Source organism: Aquarana catesbeiana, linkage group LG03 (assembly GCF_042186555.1).
Source record: "Aquarana catesbeiana isolate 2022-GZ linkage group LG03, ASM4218655v1, whole genome shotgun sequence".
Classification (NCBI taxonomy): Eukaryota; Metazoa; Chordata; class Amphibia; order Anura; family Ranidae; genus Aquarana; species Aquarana catesbeiana.
The window spans coordinates 431862317-431880916 of record NC_133326.1 but is presented as its reverse complement, the minus strand read 5'-3'; positions in this window follow the sequence as shown (position 1 = coordinate 431880916).

Sequence of the window (18600 nt, the reverse complement as noted above, 5' to 3'; positions counted from 1 at the left end):
AGTGCAATGTTTTGGAGTTACACAGGACCCCTTCGTCAGGAATGCGACTCCAATCCAATGTCGTGCAACTTTGGGGTGCAACTTTACACTCTCTGAATTGGGGTCACTTCAGGGTAGTGCAGGCACCTTTTCAAAGTTGCTGCGACTTTGGGTTCGCATAGATTGGAACGGGTGCTATTGAAATCAATCAACAGATAACAGGTTGTCACGTTCATTAGGCATGTGGTCAATACACTCCAAAGGAGTGTTTCCCCTCACCCTGTGGAGGGTTACTTATTCTGGCAATGTGCAGTCTCCCAGGCTTCCCAGGAAAACAATTCCCTTCATACTCTAAGAGAAGATCCGAAGGAAGATGACTGTATGAATCCTGCTGGTTCAAGCAGCCGAGGACAAAGATGACAACACCTAACAGGTTGTCAAATTCAGTAAACATGTGGTCAATACACTCTAAAGGAGTTGTTTTCACTCACCCTGTGAAGGGGCAGGATCCAGGAAATTGGCATGTCTCCTACCAAGCCTGAATAAACTTTGAGCTATCCATCCTGATCCGCTGGGATGTGGTCTCTGTGTTCACATGCTAAATGCATCATCTATCAGGGAGCCCCTCTGCTGGTCTCTGGGGCGGCATATGAGTGTAAATCACTCTCAATCGGGAAGCCGTGCAATATCATGGCTGGAGTGGATATTGGCCTTATTACTGAACTTCCTTATGGATGAGGCACTACTGCTTAATAGGAAAACAAGTGTATAGGTGCTGCAACCTTCCCACATCTGTGCAAAGAGAAAATGCTCTACTGACCTTTCTTTTTCCAGGGAGTGTGAGGTTGTCAGAGATGGACTCTCCAATCGGGGGTTACCCTCAATGGTGTATAGATGGGGGACTCAATGTCGCTTGTCATAAACAACGGGAGGATCTACTCTCCAGTACTCATTCTGTTAGATCTAGATCCAGGGCCAAATATAGAAAAGATGGCAGGTTCAATTTTGTTACAACCTATTCTGTAGCGTATAATAAAATAGTGAGTTTAATGAAAAAGAACATACCCATTTTGTATACTGATATGGCATTGCATAACGTCTTATCTAAAGGTATTGGCACCCCACTTTGCGTTCAATTTTGGTACCTAGTCATATCAACTCCCATGTCACAAACAAAACCTGGCTCTCCTATCTAGGATCATTTAGCTGTGGGGTAAGTACATGCAAATATTGTCGGGTTCATAGACCTAATAAGAATATTACATCTTTTGCCACAGGAGAAACACATAAAATCGCACAGTACATTAATTGTGGTTCGGATCATGTGGTATATCTAATCCAATGTGATAAATGCAAAGTGCAATATGTGGGCTGCACCATACAGCCCTTAAGCATAGGCATCTCGGAACATTACTTTGATAGTTTGAACCCCAATGCCAGAAATATCTCCAATGTGTCAAAACATTTTAGACATGTACACAGGGGAGATATGTCCTCTTTCTTTTTGTGGTATAGAGAGGATTTTCCTGCAGTTAGGGGGAGGGGACAGACATCACAGACTTTTAGACCGTGAAGTTTACTGGATACACAGGATTCAGACCCGCACCCCACAAGGACTGAACCACAGATGGGATGTAGATCCTTTTTCTTAAATGATTTCTTATCAATTCAGTGTCCAGGCAGTATCATCTTTCTGTAGAATTATGAAGTCCCATATAACATAAAATGAATAGTCCCAATGGTAGTCCAGACAAGCAGGATCAATAGGTGATAAAATTCTTCCAAAGGAAACAGTAATAGTGGACACAATCAGCGGAACACTCCAACATATATCGCGCTTACCAGAAGTAAGGCTTTAAAGGGCGAGTGGCTTAAACCCAGCCTGGGCCTTTAGATGTACACTCCAGGTGAAGCAGGAAGGGCGCCCTCGTCCTGTGTATCCACAGCAGATATAATTGGACAGTCGGCGTGTGTAAAGCACTCCAAAATACGTGAAGGGTTGTGGAAAGAACTCCCAACAGGTGCTGGGACAACTAATAGTGCGAGCTGCTTACCAGAGGGCAAACCCTCGTATGCAGATATAGTGAAAAAACGGGAACCAACACCAAAGAATAGATATTAAACGGACCTTCGGGATTGTCCCTTTACCAGACAAATAAGCAAAAAGGCAGATGTACTACGATCCCAGCCATACTCCCGACCAGAATGGTATACCTCGTCTTGCCCTCTCTCGTCTGCTGCCACTTCCAGCAGTTTCCTTTCTGGAAGTGGCAGCAGACGAGAGAGGGCAAGACGAGGTATACCATTCTGGTCGGGAGTATGGCTGGGATCGTAGTACATCTGCCTTTTTGCTTATTTGTCTGGTAAGGGGACAATCCCGAAGGTCCGTTTAATATCTATTCTTTGGTGTTGGTTCCCGTTTTTTCACTATATCTGCATACGAGGGTTTGCCCTCTGGTAAGCAGCTCGCACTATTAGTTGTCCCAGCACCTGTTGGGAGTTCTTTCCACAACCCTTCACGTATTTTGGAGTGCTTTACACACGCCGACTGTCCAATTATATCTGCTGTGGATACACGGGACGAGGGCGCCCTTCCTGCTTCACCTGGAGTGTACATCTAAAGGCCCAGGCTGGGTTTAAGCCACTCGCCCTTTAAAGCCTTACTTCTGGTAAGCGCGATATATGTTGGAGTGTTCCGCTGATTGTGTCCACTATTACTGTTTCCTTTGGAAGAATTTTATCACCTATTGATCCTGCTTGTCTGGACTACAATTGGAACTATTCATTTTATGTTATATGGGACTTCATAATTGGACTCTTATATCACTTATAGCGCGGTTTCTCTCTTTTTTAATTTGATTTGGTGGGCTACACTTATAACCGCAGCTTGTTCTTTTCTTCTTTTTTTTCTTTCTAAGCGCAGTTTTTTCTCTTTATATCATCTTTCTGTAGCCCCCACCAATGTAACTATGTCCTGTTTTATAATCATATAAACCATACATGTTTTTGTGGATTGCTTTTTAAATGCCTGGCTCTTCCTATGTCTCCATTTTCTGTGATGTGTTTTATTGCACGTAATGTTGGGCTTATAAACCACGCATGCTACTGGTGCTACTGTGGGTCGCTTTTCATATGCCTAGCTTTTTTTTTTTTTTTGTCCTGGTAGTGTCATCTTTATGGACCATCCACTGACATAGTGATGTTCTGTTTTGAGATAATGATAATTATGTATGTTATTGTGGATTGCTTTTTATATGCCAGGTTTTTCATATGCTTACTAAATTACATTTTTTTAAATTTTTTATTAGTATCTAGGCAATATCATCTTCATATAGTACCCATTATCTATATGATGTTCCATTTTGGAAAAAATACTAACTAGGCATGCTATTGTGGGTCACTTTTTATATGCCTGGTTTTTCATGTTTACTTTTTGTGATGTGTTCCTTTGCAATGAGTCATGCCGTGTTTTCCCTTTTTGCATTTTTAAATTCACCTGTGTTGGTTAATCATGTGACTTTTGTATATACTATTTAAGTGTTACTTATTTTGTTTATCAGCCATGACTAAGGACTAACATCCGAAACGTGTGTTGGTTAATCATGTGACTTTTGTATATACTATTTAAGTGTTACTTATTTTGTTTATCAGCCATGACTAAGGACTAACATCCGAAACGTGTAGGATGTTTACAGCTCTGTACATGTATTTAATAAAGAATACCATTTTGGATGTCATCCTGAGTGCCGACCATCTCTTTCCTTATACTGCTGCTTAAAAGTCATTGAACAAGCTTAATGTTTTTGCCTGCCTTCTGTTTCTGCAGAAAAGCAAATGCCAACCCCAAATAAAGACCAGCATTACCAAAGAAGTAAGGGACAGTGCCCATCTGCTTCCCATACAAAGGCACTCTTCAGACTTCTCCAAAGAGGAAGATGCAGATGAACATGACAGTATGAATCCTGCTTTGTTCAAGTAGTCAGTGATGAAGATGATGAGGACCAAAGGGTTGTCACATTTCATTAAGCACATAGTCAAGAAGCTCTAAAGGTGCTGTTTTCACTCAACTTGTGCAGAGATTATTCTGGCAACAGACAGTTTTCCTTCCAGAACCAGTCAACTAGTTTTTGTTTAGGCAGTCAGTGATTAAGGTGATGCTAGACACAATTGTCACAATTAATGAAGCATGTGGTCAAGACACTCTAAAAGAGCTGTTTGGACTTGCCTTATGCAAGGGTCATCCATTCTGGCAAGGTCCAGTTTCCCTTCCAAAACCAGTAACTGACCTCAAGAGCTTTCTCAGGCCAACCAACCTTCTTCAGGCTCTTCCAAAGAAGAATGAGTGAATGATGACTTATGTCCGCTTTTTAATTCCTCCTTTCTAAGGCTGGTGAGATGCCTTAAGATAGAAGGAAAGCAATGGAAGTATTTCAAGGACTTCTGAATCATCGGGTGAGGAACCTGCAGGTGCTACAGAGCTTTGGTTGGTTGATCAACTTTAGCAAGAGACAGCTAGTTGCCTCACAAAGGTTAAAGTATCTCGGTGTCTTATTCGACAGTGGTGGGGAAGGTGTTCCTGTTTAAGCATGTGTACAAAGTATACTTCATGCATCTGCTATGTAATCATATATGCACATTCATGTGTTTTCATTTGCAATTTAGTGTATTTTCCTTCTTTAAATCTCCTGAAGAAGCGGGCAAACGCAAAATATGTTGAGAGCCTGACAGCCCACACCTACACTAGTTCTTGAGCAGCTTCTCTATCAGAGGTGGCTCCCTTGGTGGGAGTGTAGGTACTGTCTAGAGGGATTCCTACTTTCATGTACTGTATTTTATGTAATCCTATATCTATGGATTGTTTTAACATGTATAATGTTTGTAATAAACTCTTTGTTTTTAATACCAGTTAACTTGTCATTGTTGTCAGACGGTACCATGAAAATCCTGCTGCCCTATTTTACTCCAATTTCTATTACATTTTGGGATGAGGGTACCTATATATTATATTAATTTCAATCTTTACCTACCAAGCAGTCTTTTTCAATATACTGCAGTAAACGTGCACTAATGCAGTTCATCATACTGCAGTAAATGTGCACTAACACAATTCAATATACTGCAGTAAATGTGCACTAATGCACATCAATATATTACAGTGAGAAAGGTGTAGAGAAACACTTGGGACTTTAAATGAGGCATACATATGGTAGTATGGGCCTCCATCTCTGATTAAATGAAATTTAGAAAGGGAAATTGGGACTTTGTATGAGGCAGGTGGGGAATCGAAAAAATAATGCATACGTCGTAGGCCAATGAGTTTAATGTCACACTGAGGGTATAGAATCGCACTCAGTATGAAGTACATTGAAACACATGCAATAGATTGTAAAATACATATTCTAAACCGTTCAAACATTTGTAACCTTAAAAACCGAATAGCAGCACAGTCCAGTTGCCAATGAAAGAGTATATATTCCATATCAGAAATTACCAATTATAACAAGGATAATGATTATATGCAATGATGATCAGCTAAAATAGTTTGCATCCTGTCAACGTGTTTCGCGTAAACACAGTTCATCAGGACCAGATGCATCCATTAGTCTGTAAATATAGATAAACAGATACTGGTAAGAACCTCAGCATTAAGGGAAAGGGAATGAAAGGTCATAATCTGGTTACTTACATGGGACTGGAAAGCAAGAGCATGTAATGCTGCAATTGAGAGGAACCACTAGGATAAGTAGTCTATCACGGGAACTGAGGAGACCAGACCACGCACGGGGCAAAGGCCCAAACACAAGATCACTAGGAAATTAGGTTCTCCGTATAGTGTAAGTGAAGATACCAAGTGAGGCTCTTAGGGAGTCTGTGAAAATGGTTAACAAATGAAGAGCTCTCATAAATAATAAGAAGTATAGTATAAACCATAAGAGAACTAAGTGCCCAATGGGGAGATGGGTGAGGAGTGCAGAACTAGACTGATGGCAATCATAAAACCGTCCCAAGAAGGTGAAACTAAGAGCTCAGTGTATAAGACAAAGTGTGAAAGGGAAAGGTAAGTGAAGGGTCTAAGAATAGTGCACAGCAATAGGGATGTAAAATATCCCAGAATAGTTACCTCATGTGTAGGTGTATCAGGTGACAAGTTGCGCGAAGAATGTGGCATGGCCCATGGTGCAGGTAAAGTCGTGAACAGTAAAGCGCATTAAAGGCATCCAGCCCGCCCGCAGTAAACGTGCACTAATGCACGTCAATATACTGCAGTAAACATGCTCTAATGCACCTCAATATACTGCAGTATATACTGAAACACTAAACTGACAAAGTAAAAATGAATGGTCACACTACTGTCATGTACCTGAGCCTGACGTGCAGAGGGAAGGCCTTTCATACAACCCGGTTCAGGGACCACCGATGTTGCAATAGTGGCCTCGAAAGTGCATAGTGTAAGGGTGCCTTCCGTGTGATGGGTGCGTTTCCAGGGTGGACCAGAAAGCTAGACGGCAGACGTTGGTAGATCGGCAGACTCTGGGCTGGTGGCAGCAGGTAGCTGGAGACAGGTGTAGGCCGGGCAGAAGAGACACCACCAGATGCGTGGTCAGACAAGCCAGGTTGGTAACAGATGGTCAGATGCAGGCAAAGACTGGTCAAGGTACAGGCAGAGATTGGCAACGTGAGTTCAGGCATATAAGCAAGAGGCAAAGTCCAGACTCCAGATACAGGCCAAGGTCAGGATAGGAGAGGTTCAATGGAGTCAGAGGCAAGCCAGGTCAAATACAGTAATCCGCAGGATCAGGTTTCAGGAACACAAGTACAGCTGCAGATCAGACAGCAAAGTACTAGTGAACCTGCTGCATTTACAGTGGCGGCTGGTGACGTTTTAGGATGGGGGGCGCCAGACCCCGCCCTTCCTTTTTGACCCCTCCCAGTTCTCATAAGCCCCACCCCTTATAGAATCCACCCACTCCATCCCCTGTATTCCACTTACTTTCACCCATAGTGTCAGGAGTATACAACTCAGCATCACAGGACAGAGTATATGACTCAGCCTTACAGATCAGGGTATACAGATAAAGGTATACAGATTAGGGTACAGCAACCCTCCCCCCACGGCTCTGCACACCCCCCCTCACGGCATTGACAGCCCTCACTCCACTCGCTCATGGCTCTGATAACCTCGCGGCTCTGACTGCACCCCCCCCGCGCAGGTGGTCTGGCACTTACCGCCAGTCCTGAGTCCACCAGAGCAACCGTGGCGTCGGGGTTGTCAGTCCTTGTGTCTCCTCTGTGCCACCTCTTCCTAAGCGCCAGGCATCCAATAGGTCTGAGGACCTGCCTCCCTGGGAGGAGCGTTGGTGTGAAAATAGCTAAAATTCATTCGCTATCATCACACAATTGGGTGGGATCAGGGTGCACTCTCTGCCCGTCAAGCCCACCCTATTTTGAAGCCATTAGAGCCTCTGGCTCTAATCAGGTGCTTCAAAAAGTACCACCTCCACCAAAGGAATCCATGCATCCGGCGTCCTGAAAGGGGCCGGGCGCATGGATGGGAGCCGGCGCCTGTGCGCCCACAATGCGCAGGCCACCCCTGTGCACTTATATATGGCATTTGGCGCGTACAAGCGCACATTCCTGTGTCTGGCACAATGGGCACTTGTGGGATTGCACATGTGCATTTGCGTCTGCATTTGAGCTTCAGCTGCGCTATGGCCAGCACGTCCCCAACAAATTACACTCACACTGCGCTATCACAATATTCACACTTAACTGACACTAAAGTAAAAAATTAATGGTTGCACTACACTCATGCTGCACTATCGCTATATTCACTTACACTCTACACTCAAAATAGAATCACAGTAGCACACTAACTTGCTAGTAGCAATGAACAGAGCCCTGTCCTATCTATCTCCACTCCAATATCACACTGCAAATGGCCGCTCTGGGAAGGATCCTTTTATATTGGGGGGTGGGTCTATGAGCCATGATTGGGCACAGTCATCATAACTTTCTCCAATCATCAAAGCTCTTACAGTGTTCTGTGCCCTGATTGGACCAATCCTTCACTGCTTCAGCCAATCACTGTGTGTTTTTTTTAACATTCTACTAACACTTTTGTGAATTGGTACTGCTGGGACCTTGAAAAAGGGGACATACCCTGAAAGCTTGTCCTGAAAAATTGTATGTAAAGGCAAATTAACGTATCACAGACTCAATTGTTTCTGTATAGATATAAAAAAAGGAATAAAAAGGTATTTATATATTTTGCTCACATTCCATTTGTTCTCAGCTGCATAAGAGCTACGGGAGGAGAAGAAACAGCACACTGAGCTTCCCAGTGAGAGGATATGCAGAGGGGGTGTGTCAGGACAAGTCTGATCATTGGAGGAGAGCAGGCTGAGTTCCCAGCAGAGCTAGAGAACTGACCACTGTGTTCTCCTGCTTAGTGTGGTCAGTTCTTAATAGAAAAGCAGAGGGACTGGAAGGTAACACCAAGGTTTCCACACAAAGGAAGCAATACAAAGAGAATAGGATACTTTTTCATACAAGTACATGGTACAGCAGGCTCATACTGTATCAGGAATATGAAATGTTGGGGTAATAAACAATTTAATCTCTAAGACAGAGAGGGTGTCAGCCTGGATGATTCAGGTGGAAAAGAGTGTCCTTGCGGAGAATAGCAATGAGGAGACTGAGGCGGATGAATACTCAAACTCTCACATTATTAAATTAGTCAGTGAGACAGTCCCAGTTGAGTTGCTAACTCAAGTCTTTCAGGATGGGATGCAACAGACCCTACTGCGAGCAATGGAAGCTCAGGCAAACATGCAAATGACTAATAAAATATGGGTGTCTTGCGAGCCACAGATGGACCAATGCCTCTAAGGAGTAAACTATTTAAGCTGCAAGCACTGAACCACGTTTCATTGCGTGTAAATAGATATAAAATAGTAAATGTGCCCGCGCTAGTATAGTGCCACATATAAAATATATAATATATATAAAAAATATTTTCACATATAAAACACATATAATGTGATAAATAAAACCATACAGGTAAAATATAATGCAAATAACTATAAATGATAAACCACCAAGTGCATATAGAAGTGCAATCGTGGTAATAATTAATAAAAGTGTAACGTGCTGAAATATAAATATCAAAACACTTTCCAGTGACAAATGAGTGTATATCCCAATTATTAAATACAAATCACAAAAAACGTGAATAAATAGTGTCCATAAAATAAGTATACATCATGCTTCTTCTGATGGGTGTATAAATCACAACACGTGAAAACTGTGCTCTCCCGTGACACCCCACATGTGCTTGCGCTCACCTTCAGTCGTGTGACACAGTAATTAAACGGTGTCAAAATAAGCATTGGGGCCACTGCTAGGCTCACTCAGGATACAATGATGCAAAGACACTCCTCTCAGGTGAAACTGCTAAGCTCACTCGGGTTACAATGATGCAAAAACACTCCTCTCAGGTAAAACCAAGATCCAAAATCATAGAAGAAACAAACAGAGGGACTCCTCTGTTTGTTATCCCCCAGAGGAAGGCACGAAACCCCTGTGCCGAATACGCGTCGGGGAGGGGTAGGACGGAGCTGTCAGCAGAGGAGGAGGATTGCACATGCCATACCGCACGCCATACGATCAGCTGCTTATTATTTTACCTGTACAGTCTGGTGACCTCTAGCACCCATCCAATGTGAGTACCCTCTTGGAGGGCTTTATTCTTTTAATAAATGTCCTGGCTATATTGCACTATGGAGTCCCTCTGTTTGTTTCTTCTATGATTTTGGATCTTGGTTTTACCTGAGAGGAGTGTTTTTGCATCATTGTAACCCGAGTGAGCTTAGCAGTTTCACCTGAGAGGAGTGTCTTTGCATCATTATATCCTGAGTGAGCCTAGCAGTGGCCCCAATGCTTATTTTGACACCGTTTAATTACTGTGTCACACGACTGAAGGTGAGCGCAAGCACATGTGGGGTGTCACGGGAGAGCACAGTTTTCACGTGTTGTGATTTATACACCCATCAGAAGAAGCATGATGTATACTTATTTTATGGACACTATTTATTCATGTTTTTTGTGATTTGTATTTAATAATTGGGATATACACTCATTTGTCACTGGAAAGTGTTTTGATATTTATATTTCAGCACGTTACACTTTTATTAATTATTACCACGATTGCACTTCTATATGCACTTGGTGGTTTATCATTTATAGTTATTTGCATTATATTTTACCTGTATGGTTTTATTTATCACATTATATGTGTTTTATATGTGAAAATATTTTTTACATATATTATATATTTTATATGTGGCACTATACTAGCGCGGGCACATTTACTATTTTATATGCAAATGACTAAGCCTGATCTAAGAAAGTGCTTTCATTCTGGAGAACTGCGACATTTCCAAGCCCAGTGACCTCAGGAGGTTGAACCAGATCTTACAGCTGAGATGCTGAAAGTCTTACAGAAACTCTTCCTTGCTCAGAAGGCAGGAAACTTCAAGAGGTCTCGGTGAAGGAGCCAGCTGAGAACCTCGACAAAGATCAGATTGAGGAGCAAGAAGACCTCAGGGCGTTTAACTACACCCCACCGAAGCTGGACAGCAGGCCATCTAAGCTAGGGAAAAAGGGCACAGTCAATGCTTCCCCATATCCCAAGGCCACTGTTAGGTCCTTTTCAGCAGTTTGCAGGGAAAGAAGGGAACTTGGCTCACTCTAAACAGCAAGCTGACCTGCCAGAAAGCCTTACAGGCCTTTCCCCCATAGTGTCAGTGCAAGTGGAAGGCATCTAAACGAAAGCCTTGAACAGAGAGAAGCACACCGCTCCAGGCAAACTCAGGTGCAGGATGGATCACAGGTGCAGACCTCGGCTCACCACCGTGGAAGACGAACAAGACAAGGAATTGGTCGCACACTGGAACTCCAAATTATCTCGATGTCATCTTTATTGTCAAAAAAGGGTCAGACAGATACAGGCAATGGTAGACGTTTCACAAGCGATAGCTTGCTTGTTCACAAGCTATCGCTTGTGAAACGTCTGCCATTGCCTGTATCTGTCTGACCCTTTTTTGACAATAAAGATGAAACCAAAGTCTTACTGGACACGATTCTGGCTAAAATGAGAATCACAATTTTTTTTTTTGCTTGGAATAAATGTCTCGCGACGTAACATCTTTCACATTGTGCAAAAAAATTGGGCTGACTTTACTTGAGTGTGTGTGTGTGGTGTTTTTTTTTGGTTGTTTTTGTTTTTCCATTAAGGCTGGGTTCACATATGAGCACGCAGCAGCTCACAGCAGGAGTCCGGTGCATCCTCGTTCACTGTTTTCAGGTCCGATTTCAGCCTTAATTTTTGGCTGAATTTGGACCTAAACAGACCAAAAGACCAGAGCCACTGCGGAGATATGTGAACCGGCTCCATAGAGAGCTGGTGTCAAAGAGGTTACCTGATTGGGCGCCGGTGCGCGCCGGGGCGCGTGTTCCTGTGCGTGCTGGGGCGCATGTTCCTGGGGGCACCGGTGTGTCTGGTCTGGCCAGCCATGGCGTGCAGGGTGGCGTCCGGGTGCACGCGTGTTCGCGCTAGCGCGCGTTCGCCTATGGGCGTTACTGCAGGTGTGCCTGGTAGTGCTGACGTGCACGCCGGTGTTCGGGGACGCGCTCGGGTGCGTGCAGGTGCGCGGGCACATGGGCGAATCACCTTGCCTCCAAAGTCTTTTGTCTGGAGTTCCTATTTCGATGACCTGCCCTGATGACCCCTGGAGGTTCGGTTGAAGTCCACCTTGCCAGCTCCATCGTCCGGGATATCTCCTCATCTGCCCAGTTGGGCTTACTGCCTTACTGACTCCATGTCGCTGACAGGGGAGTCTATCAGATTTGGTAAGAGTACCCATCTTTACTTATCCATTGATGTTGAGTATTATTGATATCGATTCCACCCACGGATCAATATTATCCCTGCCAGTTCCTTCTGGATATTCATCATCCATGAATGGCTCTCTCTGTGTTCTGACACAATTGGACACTTCATCACTTCACTTTTTTGGTTTTAGACTTTATGACTTGTTACACCACATTACTTATCATCTAGTTTAAAGACTTATAAACTTGATTTCATCTTTGTCAATATTGTTGAACATTCATTCATATTCACTTAGCGCTACATTTTTCCACTTTCCTTTGTATTGTTTTTGTCACAACGTATGTAGCTGCTTTTTCTTTTTCAAACTAGTGAGCGCAGTGCTTTTGTATATTTTTTCACTGTTATTTTGACTTTTTGGTACACAGCAGCTCTCTATTATTTTTGAATTTCTTCACGAATTTTTAACATGGATGTGTTTGAATACAGGACATCCAGGTCCCTTAACACAGATGGTGTCTTTGTCAGCACCAATCCAGACTCAGAGATGGGAGGTTTGTTCGTTAGGCTTAAAAACCTGATGATTAGTGAACTTCACCTCCAGTGGGATACAGCTTTCCTTGAACAGTATGTCAAGGAACAGATGGTACCCAGGGGTCTCAGGTGGGATATTCACCTTCAACAAGATGAACCCGACCTCGAGTCTTGGTTCAAATATTTTAATGAAACAGGGTTAAAACTCCTGCAATTTTTGGTTGATAAGAAAAAAAATCAAATTGTCCCTCATAGATACAGAAATGAAGGAACTAAGAGACAAGTTGATTCCTCATAAGACTACTGCTGAATATATTGCAGTATCCAATCTGAAAAGTATTTTAGAAAAGGAAGAAAAAGACCAAAGAAATAAAAAACAAAAAAAGTATAATAGGGATTTCACAGATTATACTACCAACCTAGTTTTCAACTGGCAAAAGAGGAACACGATATCCTCTTCTGCCAATGGTGAACCACCACCCATGGATACTTCTATTCCTCCAGTCGTTCACCCTGATAGAAGGTTTGTCTATGAGCCTTCCCAGACCCAAGGGCCCAAGGGCACTACATCTAAAAAACAGAGCTCCAGACAGGTGCCTCATCGGCCCTCTGGGGTTCCTCCCCCCCCCCCTTACGAGGTGGTGGAACCTCTAGAGGTGGAGGGAGAGGTCAACAAAGTGGATATTCAGCTGACCCTTATTATAGAAACAACTTAAGAGGTCCCACTCCCACTAGAGGTAATTTACAAAACAGTCGGGGACCACAATATGATCCCGACTTTGGCTACCGTACCCCAGTTCGTTTGAATAATCGCTATACCCCGCTTCGAGATAATGTTTCCTATGATGCTCACCAGGATCCATACTCTCAATATGATAGAGAAGACGATCTTTATAATAGATCGCCATACCACTACAATCATAACTATCCCGGTCCCACACAAACTTCGGATTTTCAGAATCCCATGGAGGGATATCTAAGAAGCTTAGAAGGAAAAGAGGGACAAGAGGGGGGTGGAGGGTCCAAGGCCAAAAGAAAAAGGACTTAAAGGGGGCGGGTATTTTTAATTTGAGCTCAGTAATACTAACTAGTAGACATGTGCACACTGAAATATTTTGTTTCGGAATTTCGTTTTCGTCTGAAAAATAAATTTATTTAGTTACTCCCGAAATTCATTTTTATTTATTTCGTTTTTTGTTAAAAATTGCATTTGTCCGAAAATCCAAATTAAGGTCGAATCTGTCATTGAAGGCTTATGGTGTCTGTCGAATGTTCAAAGAGGATTCGACGGAGCAGCTAAACTGTACGACGCCGTATAGTTTACCTGCTCCGTCGAATCTTCTTAGAACTTTGAACAGACACCAAAAGCCAAAGTACGTATGTACTTAGTTCTAGCTATTTTACTGCTCCTCCTCTTTGGTTACAATCAGCCAATAACATTCATTATCATCATTATTTTTATTTATCTTTTCTCCCCTACGTCGAATCTTTTCTCTCCTACGTTGAATCTTTTCTCGCTATGTCGAATCTTTTCTCTCTATGTAGAATAATCTTAGACTAATAGAGTTAAGGTTAAGCACATTCGACCACAGGTTTGATGGACACAGATTGTTATTGTCATCATCATGTCGAATCTTCTATCTATATCGAACTGTTGTAGCAACGAAAACGAAAATAAAGCATTTGTTTATGTCGGATCTTTTGTTTTTCGGATTCTGCACTTTGTTATCGTTTGTTAAAACGATAACGAAAATACCTGAAATTCGGACGAAAATGCATTCGGACGAAAACGACTGCACATGTCTACTAGCTAGGGCTGAACAAACAGTCCTAGATAAAGGGCTCAAATTTGTCCCCCCAGACCCCTTAATAGATTCACCACGTTCATAGATGTCCTAAAGTTCTTGCACAAGCTTAGTATTCAGAGACATTTTTTAGCCCAACCACTCAAGCCCCCTCTAACCAACACAGCTTCCACTATGGCTGACGCCACTTTGCCTGAAGAAAACACTGTTTTACATTTGGGATTAGTAAATCCTTCTCTATTTAATCCTCCTGGCACTCTAGCACCATCGGTGCAGGTCTTCAAAAACCTAGTTTTGGAGGATTTAGAGAAATCATCCGATCTTAAGAAAAAGGTTTATATTAAACCTGGTATTAAGATGGGACTTAAAACATTATGCAAGAGGAAAAATCTTATAATCCGCCCTGCTGACAAAGGGGGCGGGATTGTTGTTTTAGATAAAACAGATTACCTAAAAGAAATGTGTAGAATACTGAACGATTCAGATACATATAGTCCCATTTCCATGGACCCCACCACTGCCTACAAAAAGGCCTTGTTACAGCTAGTTGATGAAGGGTTCGCTGTGGGCATTGTTAACAAGAAGGAGAGAAGCTTTCTGGTTCCCCAAGTCCCGCGTATCCCAGCCATTTACTACCTCCCCAAGGACCACAAGGAACCTCTCAATCCCCCTGGCCGACCTATAGTCAGCAGGATTGACTCGGTCACAGCCCGGATTGGGAGGTATGTGGATTTTTACTTACAACCCTTGGTCCGTTCCACCCCTTCTTATTTAAAAGACACTAGGGATACTATCAAACTATTGGAATCAGTTCATTTTCGAGAGGGGATGATCCTTGTTACAGCTGATGTGGCTGCACTATATACGTGCATACCCCATAATTTAGGTTTCGATGCGGTTGAGAATTATCTGTCCAGGGATGCTAGACTTCCTCTCTTGCAACGGAACTTCATCATGCAGCTGTTGAAATTTGCCACTCGGCATAACTATTTCTGGTTCCAGAACCAGTTCTATCTACAGAAGAGGGGTGTGACTATGGGGGCAAAATTTGCACCTAGCCTTGCCAACCTCTTCATGTCTCAGTGTGAGGAGGATGTCGTCTATGCTGCCCGGAGGCCGGAGTTGGTTCACTGGGCCAGATACATAGACGGCATCCTCCTCCTATGGGATGGGGATCATAGTTCCTTGGACAACTTCATGGCCACACTTAACCATAACGATAGAGGAATTTCTTTGAGTTATGAGGCCAGTACCTTCTAAGGTTCACTTTTTAGATCTGGAGATCTTGCTGGTAGAACATCACTTGGAGTTCAGAACATACTTTAAACCTACCAACCGGAATGGTTATATTCCGGTCGATAGTTGCCACCAGGATCAATGGCTGAAGGCAATTCCACGCGGCCAATTTCTGAGGCTGCGTCGTAATTGCACAAGAACTTCTGATTACTTATCCCAGTCCCAGTTACTCAGGAATAGATTCCTAGAAAAGGGTTATAGTCCAGATCTTTTGGACAAGGAGATTAATAGGGTTTTGTTACTCGAGAGAAGTTCCACTTTGATAGAGCGTCCAAAAACCACCTCTGACTCTAGATTCAAATGGGCCTTTACCACTACTCATTCCATCCAATCTAAACAAATTAGAGACATCTTTAGAAAACACTGGAAAGTGCTCTTGAATAATAGACTATTGGGTCCAGTCCTTCCAGAACGGGCTGCAGTCATCTTTAGAGTTGCATGATCCATTCAGGGGCAGGTTGCCCCGAATGTGATCGATCCCCCCAAAAAGGTATTTTTTTTTCAGGACTGTAAGGGTTATTACCCATGTCGCAAGTGCAATGTGTGCCTTCATAATATTGGGGGGCAGCACAAAATGGTAACATTTAAGTCCACGGCGACGTCCCGCATATATCATATGAAACAGTTTGCTACATGTTCCTCCCAATACATTGTCTATTTGCTTACCTGCCCCTGCCATAAACAGTACGTTGGTCGTACGATCAGGATGTTCTCCTTCCGAGTTAATGAGCACGTGGCTGGAATCAAAGGGGGGAAAAGTAAACACACGGTACCCTGGCATTATTTGCAGTACCACAACAAGGATCCTTCTGGTACACTTTTCCAGGTGATTGATAGGTTTACCCCTCATTGGAGGGGGGAATCGCGACTTCGGGGCGTTTCATGCCTCGAAACGTATTGGATCCATGAGTTGAGGTCCTACTTTCCGTTTGGGTTAAATGTGGAGTGGGACCTCAACTCTTTCATTAATCAATCTTGGAGATTGTTCTTGTTTATTATTCATATTTTCATTTGCCAGTTGGATGCCACTCTTGTTACATACCGGAGTGCTTTCTCTGGGGTTCCTTGTGTTCTTTTTGGTTTTCCACTGTGGAGTTCTTTATGGGGGGGCTTCATGGGGTGGAACCTTGAAGAACATGTGGAACTTTCTCACTAATATTTTTTATTTCTATTTTCATTTTTTGATTTTTATTCATTTAGAGATTTTTCCTTTCCACTATGTTCTATTCATATTTTGAAGTTTTTTCAGTTTATTCATTTTTGGTATTACTAACTATTTATGTAGTGTCTGGTGTTTTTTTATGATTTTCCATGTTTTACATCATGGAATCTTTTTGTTTTGTGGATCTTTATCTCACATGAATGGGTCCTCATTGTCACCTTTTTGCCGCGTACACACGAGCGGACTTTACGGCAGACTTTGCTCGGCGGACTTTACGCCGGACTTTGTCGGCTCCTTGCGCCGGACTTCAAAAGGGACGGACTTGGACATACACGATCACTGCAAAAATCCGCTGGTTTGGAACGTGGTGACGTACAGCAGGCACGACGGGACTATAAAAAGGAAGTTCAAGCCCCACTACGGCACCCTTTGGGCTCCTTCTGCTAATCTCGTGTTTATCTTGTGTTAGTAGAAGTTTGGTTAGAGACGATTCGCGCTTTTCACACTTCAGCTTATTTCGAACGTTTTCTGCAGTTCAGTTTGTGCTTGTGAGGTTTGTATCTGCTTTTCAGTGCGTGTTGGTCAGTTCGTAACCTGCCTAGCAGGCCGTTCTGGTCCGCTCGTTCCTGATTTTCAGGTCGTTCTTCATAGGCCTTGCTGTTCTTCAGTGCGTTTGTTATTAGTTTGTTTGTTTGATCAGCCGACCGTTTTTAAGCCATGTCGGTTGGACGTACTCATTCTCGAGTTCGTGCTGCGTGGGGACTTGGTGTTGGGGTTAATACTTTGACCCGAGTCCAGTCCATGAACAGGGCGAGGAGGAGTTCATGGATGAAGAATTGGTTGCGCCAGCATGACCAATTCTCACATATGCCTTTGCTCCGTGAGCTCCGTGAGAATAATCCTGAGGATTTCAGGAATTATCTCCGGATGACGGACCCCGTTTTTGAGTGTCTGCTGGCTATGCTGACCCCCTATATCAGCAGGCAGGATACCTGCATGAGGCAAGCCATCAGTGCGGAGCAGAGGCTAGTTGCCACTTTACGTTACTTGGCGACTGGGAGAAGTCTTTAGGACTTGAAGTTCTCGACAGGCATCTCCCCCCAGGCTCTGGGGATCATAATCCCAGAGACCTGTTCTGCCATTATTCAGGTCCTGCAGAAGGACTATATGAAGGTAAGTTTTATCCTTTAACATTACATGATATGTATTAAATGTTTGCTAATGTATTGTCTAAATGTCCTACTTACCTAATTACCATGCTTGGAGTATGCTGTGAATGTCCCCTTTATCTTCATGCATGCCTGTTTTTTGACAGTAATCATTTATTGCCCTGCATGCATATTTACATTTAATAACCTCCCCACCATGCAATCCTGGGTCCATTTATATCTCTAGCCTATAGTCCCTTGAACAATGTATATTGTCAGCTCCATTGTACTGTTTGACCCTCCGCCACCCCCTCAAATGTTTGAAACTGTCAGGTGTGTTTTTGACCCTAATTAGAACCCCTCCCCCACCCCCTCAAATGTTTGAAACTGTCAGGTGTGTTTTTGACCCTAATTAGAACCCTTCCCCCACCCCCTCAAATGTTTTAAACTGTCAGGTGTGTTTATTAACCTAATTAGAACCCATCCCCCACCCCCCCAAATGTTTGAAACTGTCAGGTGTGTTTTTGACCCTAATTAGAACCCCTCCCCCACCCCCTCAAATGTTTGAAACAGTCAGGTGTGTTTATTAACCTAATTAGTACCCCTCCCCCCACATTCAAATTGATCAATGGGCCATCAGAGGGGGTGATTAATCTTATAAGTGGGCCTTATGTTTTTTAGAATTTAAATTACAAACACACATATTAATAATGTTTGACTGCTGTTGTTCACTAATGTTTTTGTGTAATCTGATATCCAAGTTATGTTTAAAAGTACTTATCTTAA